The following is a 12,884-nucleotide window of genomic DNA, read 5'->3' on the forward strand; positions in this document are numbered from 1 at the left end:
AATTTAAATGTGGTATCTGCATAACTATTTAAATCTACCATAGAAATAGACCAAAAAACGTTTACCTGGGGTCACATCTATATGCCATTACACTAAATTATGATAACATACAAATACTTCCTTGAAAATGAAAGCTCATGATTTTCCATGGCATTTCAAACTAATCTTAGATTGCAGTCCTATTGGTCCTGGTTTTATGAGCATGATCCTTTTTTTGGAGGAGGGTGGCTCATCTTTAGCATGATGGGGGAGGAAAGATTGAAAATATAAGCACTATGTCTACTTCATTGTGACTGAGCTGGGAACCAATCTTTTGAAATGTTTGGTCTGATTTAAAGCAGCAGTCCTCTATACAATAAAATAAAATCAATTGAAGAATCTACATTAGTATTACCTCTTTCTGTTGGTACTTCTGTTGTGTTTTTCACTTGATTTTTTTCTTTCCCTTCAGCAACATTTTATGATTTTCTTATTAATACACTCCTTTTAATATAAGTCTCCTGAGGTTACCTAATTCAGTACCTGTACTGGGTTCTTGTAGTTGTGCCGGGGTGGGGCTGATTTTCAGATTGGTCTATACTGCCTCTCTGAAGTTACAGAGTGGTTAATAGCATTTCATAAACATATAAAAATAAAATACAATAAAAATAGCACAAAACAACCCTAAATAAAATAATTCTCAAATAACCAAGCGTTACTTAACTTATGAAAGCCAAGAGATCATGCCTCATACAAAGATTGAAAGGAAGCTTATTCCAAAATAATGGTAACATACAGTAGAAGACCCTTTGCTTGGTTGTTCACTGAGACAAATGCCCATTGAGACAATTGTAAACTCCTTTTTGGTGATAGTAAACAAGCACGCTGCTCTTTTGGTTATGGAGGTGACAGTGTTTTGTCATAGTGCCAAAAACCATTCATTTCTCTCCTGAAATAAAATGAAACATAACACCCCTTTATTTACTATTTTTATTTAACTGCTGCATGATTTTATTCTTCATTTGGCGCTAGTAATCTAGGCCCTAGCTTCATTTTGTCAGTTGGCCCTGTACCACTACTGGTCAGTTGCCCTTTTTCCTGCAAGGAAAATTGTCCCTAAAGGCATGGAGCTTAGGGGACTGGATTACTCAAGCAAATTTGTTAGTGTGATAGAGCCTTTTATCTCAGAGGCACTTCCGGTCTGACTCGGGTCAAAAGGCATGTATGTGAAATGAGTTGACAGTCTTAGTTCAGTTCCAAGTCACAAAATCAATCATAGTTTGAGGCTAATTGGTATCATTGTTAGCAGTCTCAAAGATAGTGGGTTGATCCTCTACAGCTGGCTGAGGCACATTATCAGGACAATATGGGGAAGGTTGCACTACTATTTCCTATGTTATACCTGTTTATGGATGCATGGAGGATTTTGTTTCAAGGGATGTTAATCTAGTACCTTTCATGTATCCAAAGGTATACATGGGCTGTGTTTTAACCCTTTAGTGTCCAATGTTCCCATCGATCTGTTCCCATATGGCTTATTACGGGAACATTGGACACTAAGAGGCATATTTTCAAAGCACTTAGACTTACAATGTTCTATAGTAACCTGTGGAACTTTGTAAGTCTAAGTGCTTTGAAAATGAGCCCCTAAAGGGTTAATTGACTCAATTTAGAGAACAGGACTTCTGTTGTGTTGTACCAGCACTTTCGAAGTCACAACTGATGTTTTGAGTCTTGAATCAAGTACACTTGCGTTCATGACGCATTTGAAAACTTAACTATTAAAGGAAGGTTTCAAGGATTAGCATTCCTTATCCTGCTGCACTAATCCATATTCATGGGTTGGAGACAGAGAGCATATAATTCCAGTGGCATCAAACATATAAACGGCGAGTGACCGTACTCACTCGCAAATGCGCAGTAGAGACTTCCCTCTCTGCCCCGTCGCCGCTTCAATACGTGATGATGGGGGCGGGCAGAGAGGGAAGTCTCTACTGGCATGCTGCAGACGTCGGAACCGCTCCCCCTCCCCCTGGAGTCGCTGCCGCCCCTCCATCTGGCCCGAGCACTGTGAACTTACATCAGCATGCAGCAGCAGGCACATCAGCAAAGCTGCCGTCGGGCTTCCTTCTCTGCCTTTGTCCCGCCCTCGCCGACGTTACGTCACACGAGGGCGGGACACAGGCAGAGAAGGAAGCCTGCCCCGATGGCAGCTTTGCTGATGTGCCTGCTGCTGCATGCTGATGTAAGTTTACAGTGCTGCTCGGGCTGGGTGGAGGGGCGGCGGCGGCGACTCCGGGAGGGGGGGCTCGGAACCCCCCCCCCATTCCAAAAGTAGCCCGTGAAGGGCTCAACGGCTAGTCGCCTATATAGGGAGTAGTGTAGCCCTGAATGTGCCAGTATTTTCTGCCTTCAGCAGATGTTGCAGTTTGGCTGATAGAGCAGGCGTAGGCATGGCTTCCTGGGATATGTAGACTATGATCTGTGGACCCAAGTTTGAGAGCCAGTGGCCTTGTGGTTGCTCTTAGGAATTGGTCTGCATATTTTTGCCCAGATTAAGTAGCTGCCCCCCCCTTCCCCAAGGCTCCTACCTACCTTTTCCTTTCGGCAAACTCAGTGTCCTTATGTATGGTTGTCTGCTTGTTTTCTGTTTCATGGCCCTTATCCAGTAGGGGCAGAAGATCAGTTCCTTGAGGTGCTCTGTTTTTTTTTTTTTTTTTTTTTTTGAGGGGGGGGGGGGGTGGATGTGTAAGCTATAGATTTTTTTGTGAAGACAGGACAGATATTTGCGCTGTCCAGTAATATTATGTGAGGGTGAAGCAATGTCCAAGGCCACCTTAATCTGATGAATTAGGGAGGTTGTAGGTTTGGAGATCCAGGCCCACTGGACTTTTGGTTCCACTCTACCAGAGTAGTTGTCCCAGTGGATGTTCATAGGGTGAAGATGTGGCCTTTGCCACATCTTTTTGATAGTCTTGATAAATTGGATGTGTATGTCAGAGACAGTGTTGTCTTAGATTAGTCGTTCTCATGGGTATCTTTTTCCTAGGGTCCTGTAATTTGGGTACATCCCATTAGTCTGGACTGGTCAAACAGGATAAGAGAGCTAGAATTTGTCATTACCTGTAAATTTTCTTGATTGCTGCTAGATTAGTACAGGATCCTTCATGGAAGAGTAATTCATTTCAGATTATTTCTACAGTTTAGTGTGGTAATAGGATTTTAGGCTCAGTCTTATCCTGGGTTTGAATTCCTCCTTTTTTTTTTTCTTTTTCCTTTCTTGCGGTTGAATCTTGTTCTTTGTTCTTGATGTTTCACACACAGCTTTATCAGTAGTATACTGGCAAGTTCTGCTTCATATAGTGGTGATATTAGTGAAATGTCATGTTTTCTGCTTTCATCTGCTAGTTATATAGAAACAGAGAAAAATGAAGGCAGATAAAGACCATGTGGCCTATCCAGTCTGCCCATCCATACAATCTACTATGCTTTCTCCTTCAGAGATGGTATGTACTTACACCAAGCTTTCTTGAATTCAGATACAGTCTTTGTCTCTGCATCTCCTAAGGCCTCATTCCATGCATTCATCACCATTTCCTTAGGGTTATTCCTGTGTCTGTCCCCTTTCACCTTCATCCTGTGCCCCCTTATTCCAGAGCTTCCTTTTAATTGAAAAAGACTCGCCTCCTATGCATTTATTCCATGGAGATATTTAAAGATCTCTATTATATTTTCCCTCTCCACCCTTTCTTCCAGAGTATACATATTGAGATTCTGGAGTTTATCCCTATTCGCTTTATGATGAAGACCACTGACCTTTTTAGTAGCTGCTTTCTGGACAGATTCCATCTTGTTTATATGTTTTTGAAGGTCTGGTCTCCAGAATTGTACACAGCAGTCTAAATGAGATCTCAGCAGAGACTTATACAGAGGCATTATCACCTCCTTTTTCCTGCTGGCCATTCCTCTTCCTATTCACCCAATTATCCTTTTGGCTTTTGCCATCGCCTTTTCTACCTATTTGGCCACCTTATGATCATCACATACAGTCACACTCAAGTCTGGCTCCTCTTTTGTGCATAGAAGTACTTCACCTTCTCTATATTGTTATGGTGCTTTTGTGTTTTTGCAGCCCAAATGCTTGACCCTGCATTTTTTAGCATTAAATCTTAGCTGCCAAATTCTGGACCATTCTTCAGGCTTTGTTAGGTCTCTCCTCATGTTATCCACATCAGGGGTGTCTACTATATTGCAGATCTTGGTATCATCCGCAAAGAGGCAAACCTTACCAGACATGCCAGTGTACAATGTAAGAAGTATTTCCGAGGTGACAGTTCCACGTGCCTTGTCTTCTAATATATTGTCACCTGTTCAGTAAGCTATGTTAGGTGTTAACTACACACTAACTGCTAAGGCACCATATTATCTCTCATGGTAATGTAGAATGGGATGGAGAAGGAGCAGGGATGGTACTTGATTTAACACAGATAGTTACTGTGTATTAACTGTTTATTCAGAAAGCAGCTGAGATAAGTTAATTGTATTGTTACTACACTGCAATAAGAGCACATTAAATTGGATGGAAATTGCTGGGAGCATGTCCCAGCTGATGCAGACATTTTGTGGTTACAGCACATTAATTTTGGCAATTTTAATGCCTAATAACTGCAAAATCTTACTGCACTTCAGTAAATAGGTCCCTAAGATGAAATAGTACTTTTGCCTTATCACAAGTTCTGAAATCTGCTATGAAGTTTTTAATTGCACTCTAGAGTTATGGAAGAATGCTAAAGAAGAAAATATTTTCTAATGTAGAGGATGCTGTAAAACAAGAGGCCATGACATGAAGCTTCAAGGGAATAGACACAAGAATAATAGCAAACTATTACTTCACATTGAGGTTGGTGGAGTCAAGCAACCTACAGAAGGAAATGATTGACATAATGTTGACATTCTAGGAGGCAGAATTGTAATCAGTCAGAGGATTGGGCAAATACGGAGAGTTGAAGCCACAGAGCAACAAGAAACTTAATATCAACTGGGATTTATGGCATGCATTCGGCAGTAATTTTGGTAGACTAGATGACCGTTGCTGTATTTATCTGCTATCTTAAACCCCAGTTTTGCAGAATCTAGGTGAGAAATGAGACATCCAAGTTGGAACATTCACACTTCCCTGTGTATTTTACAGAAGGCTCTATGCAGAGTTTTTTGTGTATTATGTTGAGGGATGTGCAGAAATGCATGTGTAAATTTTTTTTTTTTATGTAATCAATTTCTTTTCCATATGGGTGTATAAAGTTCTAAAATTTAACACCCACCACCACCACACACACACGTTCATAAAAAGAGCAGCATCATTTGAAGTTTTGCCTGTGCGGCTGTCAACATTAACCCACATAAGTACTGATTTTGCAGCCTACATGGTTAGTGTCGGCACTTAACACTTGTAGATGTGAGATTTTACAAAACTGGATGTCCATGATCTGCCATCCTGGGGAATTTTATGGGGGTGTTAAACACCAGAGGTAAACACAATTGCTCCCTCAATCACTGGTACAAACCCAATGTGAAAACAAGCAGTTACCTGACAAAGCCTTCCTCAGAGAAGGTGTAAATACATTTCTCCTAGGACAAGCAGGCTTATAGATTCTCACAAGTGGTTGATGCCGACCTGTGTCACATGGTCCGTGATTTATAAAAGTATAAATAGAGCTTTGTGGAGAGCAAGAGACACTCGTGCATTCGCAGGTGCCTTCCTGCCTGCCACAAGAACGCAGTCTCCTCAGTTCTTTTTCTACCGCGGTGAGGAGAGGGTGGTTTGGTTCCTTCCGTGTCCATGAAGGTTCTCAGTGGCTTTAAGCGCTTTACTCGGTGCAATCGGACAATCTCTGGGAAAGAAACCCATTCTTGGTGTCTACAGTGTCTTGGGCCCAGCCATAGTCCCACTAACTGTGTCTTTGCATGAAGAAGAGGACCCAGATTTCCATAGATGCTCAGCGAGACAAGATTTTTGGAACCAAGTCTGGTTCCTCAATGTCTGCATCAGCATCAAGGTTGGAGGTGTCATCATAGACATTGAGCGTTGCACTGGGAGTAAGTGTGGCTTCGCTAGACCCTTAGACACCGGGAGCAGTGAAGCATTATGTGGGTCTCCTGGCTTTCAGGCCTTGTGCTGTGCATGGCCCCTGGGACCGTCCATCATCGGACCCAACGTGAGGCGATTGTTCTCGGCACCGAGCCTCAGTGACACGCTTCGGGCGAAGGCCTAGAAGCATCATCATTGGTCGCCCTCGACGCATGGTGCCAGAAGCTCCAGGGCGTCTAAGCATTCGGCACCCAAGAAGCATCTGCTCTGGGAGGACTGCGCCCCCGCCATACAGGAGGTGCTCTTACACCGGTCTCCCTGCAGGTAAGACTCAGCTCCTGCGTCGACACCAGCAGTTCTGCAACCTGCGCGTGAGCTGGCACCTCAGCCTTTCCCGGTGTCTGCCCTCGATGAGCGCATCTGGGTCTTGCTCCCTGAGTTGCTGGATGGCCTCATGCAACGGGTTACCTTGGCATCAGGGATGCTTGCACCTACCTTGCCTACTGCTTGGCCCTCAGCCTGCTGTGCAGCCTCTGACACCAATTCCACATGTGGCTCCTGCATCGACTGCCACCCAAGCCAGCACTCCTAATGCAGTATGTGGCTCCGGCGTCAACAGCCACCCAAGCCAGCACTCCTTCGACGTCTGTGGAGGTAGCTTTGCTGGAGCTGAGTGGGAACAGACTTCTCAACGCTGTTCTCGAGGGCATGAGGCAGGTTCGGATCTCGACACTCCCATCAGGAAGTTTTGTCTGACACCGAAGAGGAGCACTCATGGGTTTCAGAGGAGGATCCAAGGTACTTTTCCTCTGATGAGTCCTATGGAATTCCGTCTGAACCCTTCCCGCCACCTGAAAGGAGAAAGTCTCCTCCGTAGAGCCTTTCATTCCCTTCTTTTGTCACGCTTCTGTGTCAGGAGGCCGTCCGGATGTGGCATTGGGCTTGCCAGCATAGCATGTTCCTTTGAGCCACTTATCTGGCCGGCAAAAACAATACCTTTGCCAACAGGCTGAGCAGGATAATGCAACCACATGAATAGTCTTTCAATATGGGCATAGCCCGCAAGATCTTCCAAGCATGGGGCACCCTCTTGGTGGATCTTTTTACCACTCAGATAAACCAGAAGGTCTCTCAGTTCTGTTCTGGCTTCAGGCCCATAACAGACTACCGTCGGATGCCTTCCTCCTCAATTGGGGGACAGGTCTTCTGTATGTGTATCCTCCCCTACCTCTAGTGGGAAAAACTTTGTTGAAACACAAGACCATGGAACCATGATTCTGATCGTGCTGTACTGGCCGTGGCAGATATGGTTCCTTCTTCTTCTGGAGTTATCTTCCGAAGAGCCGTGGAGATTGGAGTGTTTTCTGACACTCAGAACGAGGGGCCTCTTCTTCATTGCAACCTCCAGTTTCTGGCTCTCTCAACATGAATGTTGAAAACCTAGAATTTGCTTCCTTAGGTCTTTCAGAGGGTGTCTCCCAGGTTTTCCTGGCTTTCACGAAAAACTTCACTAAGAGGTGCTATTCTTTCAAATGGAGGAAGTTTACCATCTGGTGTGAGAGCAAGGCCCTACACCCCCTTGCTTGGCCTACACAGACCCTGCTTGAATACTTTCTACTCCTATCAGAGTCTAGCCTCAAGACCAACTCCGTGAGGGTTTACCTTAGTGCAGTTAGTGCTCATCAGCATATAGAAGGTAAGCCCATCTCTGGACAGCCTCTAGTTGTTTGCTTCATGAGAGGTTTGCTTTTGTCAGAACTCCCTGTCAAACCTCCGCCAGTGTCATAGGATCTCAACGTTGTTCTCACCCAGCTGATGAAAGCTCCTTTCAAGCCACTGAATTCCTGCTATCTGAAGTACGTGACCTGTAAGGTCATTTTCTTGGTGGCTGTTTCTTCAGCTCGTAGAGTCAGTGAGCTTCAGGCCTTAGTAGTGGATGCACCTTATACTAAGTTTCATCACAACAAAGTAGTCCTCCGCACTCGCCCTAAGTTTCTGCTGATTGGTATCAGAGTTCCATCTGGAGCGGACCAGGCCCCACAGCCTGCTCAGCTTTGTTTCTTTTGATCCCAACACGAATGGAATTGCCATCGGGACATGCACAATCTCTAATTGGCTGGCAGATTGCATTTCTTTCACTTATGTCCAGGTAGGCTGGCCCTAGAGGGTCATGTCACGGCTAACAATGTCAGTGCTATGGCTGCGTGAGTAGCTCACTTAAAGTCAGGCTCCATTGAAGAAATTTGCAAGACGGCGATGTGGTCTTTAGTCCACACATCTCATTACTGCATTGAGTAGGGTACCCGAAGCGATAGTCGGTTCGGGCAGACAGTGTTGCAGAATCTGTTTGGGGTGTAGAATCCAATTTCACCCTCCTATGCCCATTTTATTTTGTTCCAGGCTGCACTCAGTTATATATAGTTTCAGGTTAACCTATGTTATTTCCTTGCCGTTGCGAGGCCCAATTGACCGTTTTTTGTGAGCCTGGATGCTAGGGATGCCCCACTTGTGAGAATCTATAAGCGTGCTTGTTCTCGGAGGAAGCGGAGATGCTTACCTGTAGCAGGTATTCTGTGAGTAGAGCAGGCTTTATAGTCTCAAAATCCCTCTCACCTCCCTTTGGAGTTGCCTCCTTTGTTATTTTTACTTTATTTTGGTTGTAGTATAAAATTGAGGAGACCACATTCTCGTGGTGGGCGGGAAGGCACTCGCGCATGTCTCAAATCCACAAAGTTCTATCTATACCTTTATAAATCCTGGATCAGGCGACGCGAGTCTGCGTCACACACTTGTAAGAATATAAAATTTGCTGTCCTCAGAGAATAGCTGCTACAGGTAAGTATCTTCGCTACATCCATATATGTATACATGTATTTTGCCATTGTAAAATTAGAAATACATGCATACCTTTGTGATCTGTTACAACGCTCCCCCTGCCAGGCTGCCTGCTGTGGCTTTTGTTTGTGTAAAAGGCTTGCTAAATCGCTATATATAGGTTTAGGGCATTTATTCATGTAAAAGTTGTGTGAGGCTTCTAAAATGATATCTATATCTTTTATTTCTAATGAAAGGGATATCTGGATTTTCCTGCTTGTATTTCACACCAACTAGTTGTTCCAGTATTCAAGTCTGTGGTTTTATTACTTTTACATGATAAAGGAGCTCAGCTTTATTACTTGTACTTTTTATAAATGTGAGTGGTTTTATTTAACCATTTCATCTTGCGTTCTGAAAATAGCATATGATGAGTATTTAAGCAACCTCAAATCTAAAGAAGACATCGTCGAACTCTGTGCCCCTTTTGATATGTTTCACAGTATGGTTTAAGCAGTCAAAGTTACTATATTTTATGTGTTGAACTGTTAAAGCATAAAATGGAAAATAGGTGCTGAAATATTTGGAACTGCACTTTACTGTGTAGCTTGATTAAACATTTATGATCAAATTAATACTTAAGTATTACTTCCAGTGTTAAAATTATTCCTTGCCTTTGAATGTCTGACTGATTTTTAAAAGCTCATAGCTTTTCAAATAATGCAACTGCTTTCCCTATATTTCAATGACATGTTGCCTTCCTCCCACCCCCCACCCCCAAACATTTGCAAGACAAATGCAGGCCTAAAATTGTTGCTATTGGATTTTTAGTTATAGGGTGACTGATTTTGGCATTAACCAGACCTGGATTTAGGCATAAGCAATGTAAGCAAGTGCTTTTTGGGCAAAGTTTGATAGTTCCTGGGTGTGGCCATGCTGCTGTGCTCCATCCAAGCCTGCCACTTGTGTAGAGCAGCTCCAGCCCACAGCAGTAGCATCTTGGGAAATAAAATTCAACATGATGGGTGAGCCCTTGACAGGCCCAGTAGCACTATGCCCTGCCCTCCAACACAGATTTCCAGTTACCATGGTAATCCATCTGAGGGTTGAGGAGTCGGCGGCTGTCGACATGCAGTGGTTCATAGGACACCATGATGTATTTTCTTTCCATAGTTGTAGTGATGTGAGCCAGGGTTGGTTTGCAGAGAAGCAGTGGGGGAAAACCACTCACAGAGGGGAATAGTACGCACTCTGAGTATCTGATAAGAATCTATCACTGTCCTTTTAAAGAAAATAACTGATTTTTGCATAGCATCTTTCATAATATATTTAATTTGGCCAGGGTTCTTCAGCTTTCTGTAGTAGGAGTCCATTTACTGGTTAATATTTTATGTATACTGAATGATGTATAATGCACTCAATTTAGAAAAAAAATTGATTTCCAACGTTTTTCATATCATGGTATACCAAAGTTAATACATTTTAAAATTCAAAGGGATTAATAAGCAAGTGGATAAAGATGAGCTGGTTAATATTGTGTATTTGGATTTTCAGGAAGCATTTAATAAAGTACCTCATGAACGACTCCTAAGGAAATTTAAAAAAAGTCATGGAATAGGAAGCAGTGACTTATTTTGGATTAAGAATTGGTTAAAAGATAGAAAAAATGGTCAATATTCTTGATTGAGAAGGCTAAATAGTAGGGTTCCCTGGGCATTTGTGCTGGGACTACTGCTTTTTAACATATTTATAAATGATCTGGAAGTGGGATTTAACGAGTTAGGTGTTCAAATTTGTTGGTGACTTGTATTCAAAATTGTTAAATCACATGAGGATTGTGAAAATTTGCAAGAGGGCCTTATGAGACTGGGCATCCAAATAGCAGATGATGTTAAGGGGGGTGGGGGTGGGGGGGGGGGAAGAATTTATAAATAACACTCAAAAATGGGCACCAGAAAAGTTTGGCGCTAAGACTATTCTATAAAGGGTACATGTCCTTTATAGAATAGGACTTAATCACCAGTTCCCGTGCCCAAGTCTCTGTGCCAGACTTTACTTGCTGAAATGTGATGTAAATCCTGGTGCCCAAGTTGGGTAAGGAGACCCATTATTCTATAACACTGCATGCAACTTATTAGAACATCCATTCCCCACCCATGGCCATGCCTCCCCTTTTACGTTGTGCATGCAAATCCTAATTGGAGCCGATTAATGTCTATAATTGGTTGTTTGCACGCTATTATTGATGGTTAACAGTCAGCCAGTTAGGTTGCTCGCACATCTCAGTAGCATGCCCAAATTTGGGAGACAAATCTGAGTGCCATATATAGAATCCGGGGAGTAATGTGAACAAGTGCAAAGTAATGAAGGTATGGGAAAGGGACCCGAACTATAGCTTTGTGATGTAAGGTTCCACACCACAATTAGGAGTTACCACCCAGACAAAGGATTTAAGGTCATCGTTGATGATACATTGAAACCCTCTGCTCAGTGTGCAGTGGCGGCTAAGAAAGCAAATAGAATGTTAAGAATTATTAGGAAAGGAATAGAGAAAAAATGAGAATATTATAATTTTTTTCCAATAACGTTTTATTGGTATTACACTCCAATACTGTACAATAACAAGAGTAACACAATAATGGAATAAAACTCCCAACAGTATGAAGCCAATGGAACACATTCACAAGAAATCCACAGATTATCAAATCCCCTTCCCTCTTCCCCTCCCCCCTTCCAAGACAGGAGCATTAATCCAGGAGGTATAAAATAGGAATAAATACATAAAATACTACTACTACTAACTATTTCTTTAGCGCTACTACACGTACTGTGCTGTACACATTATATGCAGGTATTTTCTCTGTTCCTAGAGGGCTCACAATCCTGAGTTTTTCTACTTGGGCAATGGAGGATTAAGAGACTTGCCCAAGGTCACAAGGGGCTGCAGTGGGAATTGAACCCAGGTTGCCAGGATGAAATACTGCTGCACTAACTATTATCACTATCAGTGGTAAGGTCAACAGATACCTTACCATATCCTTAAGGGCCAGGCAACCAAATAAGGGCTAAATATGCAAATAAAAAAGTGAGAGAAATACAGTGCATTCCATTTAAATGCACGTCGGATAAGCGTATGCTCTGTTTAACTGCATGCCGTACTTTGGTCCCGTTTTTGGCACCATCAATTTCTATGGGGACAAACTTCGGTTTAGCGCACCACTGATAAGTGCAAGATTCGCGCTTATGCATGGTTCGACTGCTCCTCTGCAGGAAAGACTCCGCATAAGCGCGCATGGAATATGGAAGCCAATTGGCGCGTGACAACCAACGAGGTTTCAAATTTACTGCCTCTTTTCCATAGGCAGAATAAGCGAAAGAATGTTGTTAGAGCGTACACCGGGTTCGTCGTCCTGGTGGAACTGTAAGACTTTAACACTGGCTGAACGAATAGAAGTTCTTAAAAAATTAGAAAACAAACAAAGTAAAGCATCTATTGCTAAAGAATATGGTGTCAATCCCAGTCACATTTTACGTGTCTTGAAGCAGAAAGACCAGCTTCTGGAAGACTGGCAAAACAATACAAATCCACAACGGAAACAAAAACGGGCGGGAAAAGCTGATATAACACTTGCATTCAAACATGCCGAAAATACTGGAGGTAAAACGTCGAATGATCGACTGACAATCCTCCTTTGCTGCAATATGGATGGGAGAGAGAAGTTGGAACCCCTCGTCATTGGAAAGAGCAAACAGCCCCGTTGCTTCAAGAAAGTTAAGCGACTTCCTGTGTCATACGAGGCTAATGCAAATTCGTGGATGACTGGGGAAATTTGGAAGCAGTGGCTAAAGAAGTTAGACACTAGAATGCGGGCACAAAAGCGTGAGATTTTGCTGCTTTGTGATAATTGTGCTGCACACAGTGATGATGTCTTAATGTCAAGGTGGTCTTCCTGCCACCAAACACTACCTCTCGGATCCAACCTATGGATCAGGGCATAATAGC

At 43.0% G+C, this 12,884-nt stretch overlaps 1 protein-coding gene across 1 annotated transcript in view; it reads left to right on the forward strand.

Moving 5' to 3' along the window:
- PCNX1 (pecanex 1) overlaps positions 1–12,884 on the forward strand; it is a 269,570-nt gene that overhangs the window by 129,706 nt on the left and 126,980 nt on the right.

The sequence above is a fragment of the Microcaecilia unicolor genome, chromosome 9, assembly GCF_901765095.1.
Source record: "Microcaecilia unicolor chromosome 9, aMicUni1.1, whole genome shotgun sequence".
Taxonomy (NCBI): Eukaryota; Metazoa; Chordata; class Amphibia; order Gymnophiona; family Siphonopidae; genus Microcaecilia; species Microcaecilia unicolor.